The sequence below is a fragment of the Amblyomma maculatum genome, unplaced genomic scaffold (assembly GCF_055883805.1).
Source record: "Amblyomma maculatum isolate TAMU_Amacu unplaced genomic scaffold, ASM5588380v1 scaffold_23, whole genome shotgun sequence".
Classification (NCBI taxonomy): domain Eukaryota; kingdom Metazoa; phylum Arthropoda; class Arachnida; order Ixodida; family Ixodidae; genus Amblyomma; species Amblyomma maculatum.
Genome location: NW_028146748.1, coordinates 1,960,534 through 1,967,729, shown reverse-complemented (window position 1 = coordinate 1,967,729; position 7,196 = coordinate 1,960,534). Strand labels below are relative to the sequence as shown.

At 53.8% G+C, this 7,196-nt stretch overlaps 2 pseudogenes; both read left to right on the top strand.

The window, feature by feature from the left end:
• The first annotated feature begins 2,154 nt into the window (after positions 1 to 2,154).
• LOC146171099 (uncharacterized) lies at positions 2,155 to 6,573 on the top strand (annotated as a pseudogene).
• Positions 3,600 to 3,772, top strand: LOC146171100 (U2 spliceosomal RNA; annotated as a pseudogene).
• Positions 6,574 to 7,196: the final 623 nt, after the last annotated feature.

Below are 7,196 nucleotides of genomic sequence, written 5' to 3'. Positions count from 1 at the left end.
CATCTGGAAAGTGAGCGTGGGGTGCGCATAAGCCAGGTCACGCATTTTTGCACTCTCTGCCACAGAGAGGTCGGTCCTCGGCCAAAAGCGCATCCCTGTCATACTGGAGAGAAGCTCGAGGTGGCCAGCACTGACTTGCACAGCCACAAGTGAGGTGATTGCCAGCTCTCTTTTCCATCGAAAAGAGGGCTGGAAAATCATCGCATGTGGCACCGCAAACAGACTGCCATGCAGGGATTGCCGCCTCGTCCCGTGCCACCGTTAGAGGCGACGAGAAGACTAAGACGGACACCATCACGGGACGCCAGACCACCGGATCTAGAGCCCCCACAAGAAGAGGACATCAGCCAAGACGCAAGGACACCACCAGCAATGCCTCAACAAGACACCAATGGGGAGGAAGCGGGCCAGGAAGAACCACGACCGCTAACCCCCATCTCTCCTCCTCCAGAGAGCAGCACCACAACGAGAGCAGCAACACCAGCACTAATTTTTCCCACCTCCCCGTCCCAGCAGGATGACCAGAGAATTCCCGTGCCTGCCAGCAGCACACCCAACAGCAGCAGGGAGATGGAGAATTCGCAAGATTCTCCTTCCTTGCAGGCAGGCGACGGACAACAGGCTCACCTGTCAACAATCAGCAAGGAAAGCAATACATCGCAGCTTCAAGACGACGACGGCGGCGGCCACCATGACGCAACTGCCACCCAGGGAGCACTAACTGATTCTCTTTCTGATGAACTGGAGTGCGAGGGCATACTCGTCGACCACACCAGGCGCCTCCGGTGTTTTCTGCGTGAGCCTGTGTCTGCTGAGGGTTGGAATGGTTTTCTTTCCATCTTGGAGGAGGCCATCACCGAGGTTGGAAAGGCGGTAAAGCTGCCGAAGGCTCCGGCCGGAGGTAAGCCGCGCCGTCCGACCAACCCCGACAACGCTCAGCAGATGCAGTCTCTTTACCGCAGGAATCGCCGCCGAGCAGTACGCCTGATTGTGGACGCCGAGTCGCCTATGTGCACGGCTCCTTTACAGGATCTCGAGGACCACTTCACTGCAACGTGGGGCCCCAAGGAGGTGGACACCAGCCTTCTTCTCAACAAGGCCAAGAGCAGCGACCTCACGGAATTCCCTCTAGACAAGTTCACCGAAGAGGAGGTCCTGATGAAGCTGAGGAAATGTGAGAACACCGCGCCCGGCAACTACCGAATCACCTACCAGCACTGGAAGACAACAGACCCTGAAGCAGCCTTCCTGACAGCAGCATTCAACGCCTGCCTCAAGTTCAAGAGAGTGCCCCCAGCATGGAAGGAGTCCCGGACCATCCTCATCCACAAGAAGGGACCTGCGGAGGACGTCACGAACTGGCGCCCCATCGCACTCGGGTCGACGATTTCAAAGCTGTATGCTGGATGTCTCGCCACTCGGCTGCAGCGATGGATCGCTGAACACGAGCTGCTCTCTCGTTGTCAAAAGGGGTTCCTGCCGCACGATGGTGCGTTTGTGCACAACTTCGTGCTGCAGGAGCGCCTTGACGCAGCGAGGGGTGGCGGTGGGGAGCTGTGCGTGGCGTTCCTTGACTTCAGCAACGCCTTTGGATCTGTCGCCCACAACGCCCTCATCGACGCACTACGTGGAGCAGACGCCGGCAGCGACTTCTGTTCGATCGTCGCTGACCTCTACAGGGACAACACCACCACCATCATAGGACAAGAAGGGTCAACACGGCCGATCGACATTTCTGCAGGGATTCGACAGGGATGCCCACTGAGCGGGCTCTTGTTTAATTTTGTCATTGGCCCTGTTTTGCGTGCTGTGCAGGGAGGCGAGAGGCAGCACAACATCCTGGCCTACGCCGATGACCTCACCCCCCTGGCCAATGACCCGGAGATGCTTCAAGCCCGCATTAATACTGTTGAATCCCTTTCTTCTAGGCTGGGATTACAGCTTAACCCAGCGAAGTGCCGCACTCTTAATCTGAGCGGCAAAACACCGGTTGGTACAAGACTGACCCCTTTCTTTATTGCAGGAGCTGAGATCCCAATTATCCAGGATTTTGAAAGCCAGACATTCCTGGGCCGCCCTGTAGGGTTCAACGTCTTCCCGGACAGAGCTACTGTGGACCAGGCCATCAACACCGGCCGCCGCCTGCTTAGCTCAATGCTCGCCCCTTGGCAGAGATTGGACGCTGTGAAAACATTTGTATATCCAGCGCTCAATTTCTCCATGTGGTGCGGTGTGTTGGGCAAGTCAGAGTGGGCGCGCCTCGACGATGCACTGCGGCCACTAATCAAGAAATCCCTTTATCTTTCAGGAACCGCAGCCAATGAATACCTCTATGGCAGCGCAGCATCGGGCTCGGTCGGCATCCCCCTCGCAGCGGAGCTGAGCGACATCTGCCGCATTGACAATGCATTTAAGCTCCTCTCCTCTCTTGATCTAGAGGTGCGAGATCTAGCGCTGCATGCCGTTACTGCCATCACGACGAAGAGACTACGCCGACCAGCCACGGATGAGGACATCGCTGCCTACCTGACAGGGGAGACGGAGGGAGACTTCCGAGCTAAGGCAACGCAGCTTCAGTCTGTATGGACGAAGGCTCGCAAGGCTTCCCGGCGCCTGGCGGTCACGTGGGAGATGCAAGAGGGGGGCCCCAGCATCACTCGCGCCGAGTGACCATCACGCAGAAGCAGCACACGAAAGTGGTGAGGACACTTCGGAGCATCGCTATGCGCGCACGAGATCACAATCTCCACGAAAAGCCTAACCAGGGGAAAGTGATGGAGTGCGTAGCAGCCGACCGTAGCAGTTCCCACTTCATGAGGACGGGGCGCTTCACTCGCTTCTGCGATTGGCGCTTCGTGCACCGTGCGAGGCTGAACCTGCTGCCCCTCAACGGAGCCAGGCCGTGGGATGTCGCTGCTGACCAGCGGTGTCGGAGATGCGGGCAAGACAAGGAATCCCTCCCGCATGTTCTCTGCCACTGCATGCGCCAGAGCGTCGCCTACACCAGCCGACACAACAGGATCGTCGACCGGCTGAAGACAGCCGCTGAGAAACGATTCACCGTCACCCATGAGAACCGGCCCGTGGGTGACACGAACCTCCGCCCAGATCTTGTTCTGGCGCGCGGGGAAACGGCGATTGTCATCGATGTCACATGTCCCTTTGACAATCGCAAAACCGCCTTCGATTCTGCACGGGAGAGTAAGGTCGCCAAGTACGAACCCGTTCGCCAATACCTGCTCCGGAAATTCCAGCGGGTCAGCATCGAGGCAGTCGTTGTTGGGGCCCTGGGCTCCTGGGACCCCAACAATGACAAAGTGATGAGGCGCCTCTGTAGCAAATGCTACATGCGTCTCTTCAAGAAGCTGGCGGTGAGCGATACCATCGCAGCTTCTCGTGAAGTCTATGCTAAACACGTAGCTGCAAATTGAAGGGCTCGCACTTCGGTGGACTTCAGCAGCTCGAGTTAGAAAGACTTCCTAAACGCACAACAATACACTCACCCCACAGCAGGAATAAAACTTTACAGATGAGATTTCCCCTAAAAAGGAATGAACAGCAACAGTAGGTGTCTGCAATAAAACTGCTAGGAAATGTACAAAACATTTCTGAAAAAAACTCTGTTCTTAACAGCTTAATATCTGTTACGGGTTCTAATTGTACCCGTGATATTAAACTGATTTTTGTAGCGCGGCGGAGTGTTCGGGGCTTGCTCCAACTCCGCTACGGGTCGACCCGGTACTGCACTACTTCCGGGACCGGCCCAGCATCTCCCCCCAAAGGGGGGAGAAGGCACAATGGAAAAAAACAGAAAAACTGCTTTGTTTTGTTCTAGAAATTTTTGGACTTTTTTTTTCCGACTTTTTTTTCCGACTTTTTTTTCCGACATTTGCTTTTACCCAGGTAGCACAGAATGTGGGGCCCCAGTACGTCCGATGTAGGCAAGTGGGGCTGGGGCAACCATCATAAAACCTGCATCGGTCCCCGATAGGGCAAATGTGGGCAAGCCCCATTTGGGCTTGCCCCTGCTCCTCCTGCATGGGTCCCATAGTGGCGTTTCTTGGGCTAATGCAGAGCACATTCCTGCATCAAGACCACAAGGGTCCCTTGCCGGATACTTGAGGGCAATCCAACCTAAATGTGGACTTTTTATGGGAAAGCCCTCATAGATCCGAAGTGAGGCCGCCCCCATTAAATCTTTGTGGGACCAACATCGGCCGTAGTGGGGCAAGAAAACGGACATACCCACATGCTGCCCAAATCGGCCCCTTGTAGGTTACTTGAGGGCAGGTGAAATATGAATAAGGGCTCAATTTGGGCAAGCCCTCGTGAAGCCCAAATGAGGCAGCCTTAGCTAAACCGCTTTAGGTCCCACATAGGCTGTAATGGGACTGGAAGGCGGGCGTGCCCGCATGATACCAAAATCGGTCCTTTGTGGGGGCTTTGAAGGCCCGTGCAACAGCAGGTGGGCTCTAGGTTCAAAAACAACGTCCAGCCCAATTGGGGCTGCCCACATAAAACTGCTTAATATCCCACATGGGCCGTAATGGGGCTGGAAGGCGGGAGGGCCCGCAGGTCCCTTGTGGGGAATTTGAAGGCACGTGCAATAGCAAGTGGGCTTTAGGTTCAAAACCAACACCCAGCCCAATTGGGGCTGCCCACACAAAACCGCTGTAGGTCCCACATCGGCCGTAATGGGGCTAGAAGGCGTGCGTGCAATTGCGTAATCATTGTTTCCAACTTTTATTTGCATTAGATGTTGCCCTAAATTACTGTTATAGATGATTTGTATAACAGTTGTGGCCATGTTTAGTCGAGTAGAAATTTACATGGCTTTAGTTCTCGCGCTCGTGCAAATTGCGCTACATATACTAAAACAAACTGATTGCTAACTGTTGCCTCTTATGTGGTTGCTTTGGACAGCCTGCAACTCGAAGTACAATATTACTGTTCAGAACACACATCTCCATAGCCTGAACAAGATGTGCATGAAGTCATTTCGGCTAGATGAATGTTATGAATTATTCTAAAATTTAATATTGTGGCTGTTTAGAAAGTGCAGACATGTATAAAGTAATTACTTAATTATGTGCCTAAATATTGATTGGGAAAACTTGGACTAGGGCTTTCCATCAATTTCCTACGTCGGACCCCTATGAGAATAATGTGGGCAAGCCCAAGTGTGGCTAGCGCTATAGAACCCGCATTGGTCCTATGTCATTTTCTGAGGGGCTAACTGAAATAAAAAAAAAAAAATGTTCCTCCAAAGCGGCTGCCCAAATCGGTCCAAAGTAGGACCATCGCGGGGAGTTGGCGGGATGTGCCCTTTTAACAATGCCGGAAAAATGTGGGCAGCCCCGCAAGGGCTGCCTGCATCGGCCCCTAGTGGGGCCAATTGGGGCTTTATCGACAGCCCGCTTCGGGCCTACGTCGGCCCCTCTTGCAGCACCCACATTGAGCCCACCGGGGCTGTCCTGCATTGCCTACATCGGGCCCACCGGGGCCCACCGAGTCGGCTTTGTCTCGGCAACCTCGCGGCAAAAAGGCAGAGGTCTGTCTGCCTATGGAACGAGGTGATGTTCGGATATAGGCACGCGACATGTCGTGCTCATCCAGTAAAGGATGAGCGAGAGACCAGGGTAAGACTCCTGAGCTAGTAGCCTCTCCACCAGTCTTAACGCGAGTACTTGAGCCACTGTCGGAATACACGTCAGGCCAAGGCCTCCTCTGCTATTCGGAAGGTGTAGGATGTGACGGCCAACAAGCGCTGTCCTGCCATCCCAAACAAAAATCCCTATAAGAGACGCAAGTATCTTCGTCACTCGGCGCGGGATGGTCGCAATACGCGCCACATAAATGTGACAGCGCACGCTCGTGTCTTGACGACACTGACTTAAGCATTGAGCTTGAGGTTCAATAGCGCTGCGTCAGAAAGGGCGTTGATTGCTCTCGAGAGAAGTACGTCCCAGACGCGGGGAAGGAAGGAAGGAAAAACTTTATGTAGTGCTATCTTATTTCGGCGTTTTTTGGGACATCCTCGGAGATGTATGCTTATTGCATCCACAAGTGCCATGTCCGTCGACCTCGTCCACGTCTACACAATGGTCGGTTGCCCTCAGTCAAGAGCTCCGCTGGCTTCTGCCGCCCGTTCTGCGCGCTATACCAGACCTTGCAAAAAGAAACTCGCTTAGCTGCAACAGCGCGTCAAATACACGGACTGCGTTCACAAACGGTACGGCGGCGGCAAAAGGGCCCCTGAAACGGGCCGAAGCGGCATGCGTTACTTTTGTTCGTGTTGAGCTGTGAACCAGATAATGCTGCGTATTCTGAAAACATGTTAAAAAAAACAACGAAACTGTCATTGTCACGCACGAAGAGGGAAATGTCGCCCGCGTATGCAGATACGACTGTCTCCTGTCCGACTGATGGAAAACCTCGAATATACCTGTCAGTGGCAGCCCTACGCAGCAGTGCGTCAAGCGAAAGTCTGAAGAATACCGGCGAGAGCGGGCACCCCTGAGGCAGTCCGAGCGTATTCGGAAAGCTGCCGGTAATTTGGCCATTCAGTACTAGTTCATTGCAAAGGTCCCTGTAAAGACCGCGTTGGAGCTGAACGAATTCGTCAGGCAAACCAAATGAGTGGAGCACGGCGAACAAGTAACCATTTTGTACGTAGTCTAAGGCCTTCGCCTGGTCCAAGGAAATGAAAGCTCCAGTGATCCGTTTGGCACAGGCGTATTCGAAGACGTCTCTCGTCAGTGTCAGCGAAGCTAACACCGATCTTCCAGGTACCGAAAAGGACTGGTATGGGCTAACCAAGTCCTGAAGGTAGATTCACACCCTACGGACTAGCAATGTGGCTACGAGTTTATAGTCGGTGTTAAGGAGGGTAATCGGTCGCCACGATGAGGAACTCGACGGCGTCATGCCCTCCTTCGGAATTAAAATGATACGGCCGACACTGAACGAGGGTCGCTTGGCTCCGCTCTCGAGGAAACAACTTAAAAGCCTAAGTAAAGAAGGACCGAGCATACCAAAGAAAGTGCAATAAAAACCGGTTACAAGTCCATAAGGACCGGGTGTGGTCGACTGGTTCATGGGGCCTAAGGCAAAGCGCACTTCCTCCAAAGTTGCGGGCTCATTAAGTGTCGAACATACACCTTCTGGAAGTTGAGGAAGAGGCCCACAGAAGAAGC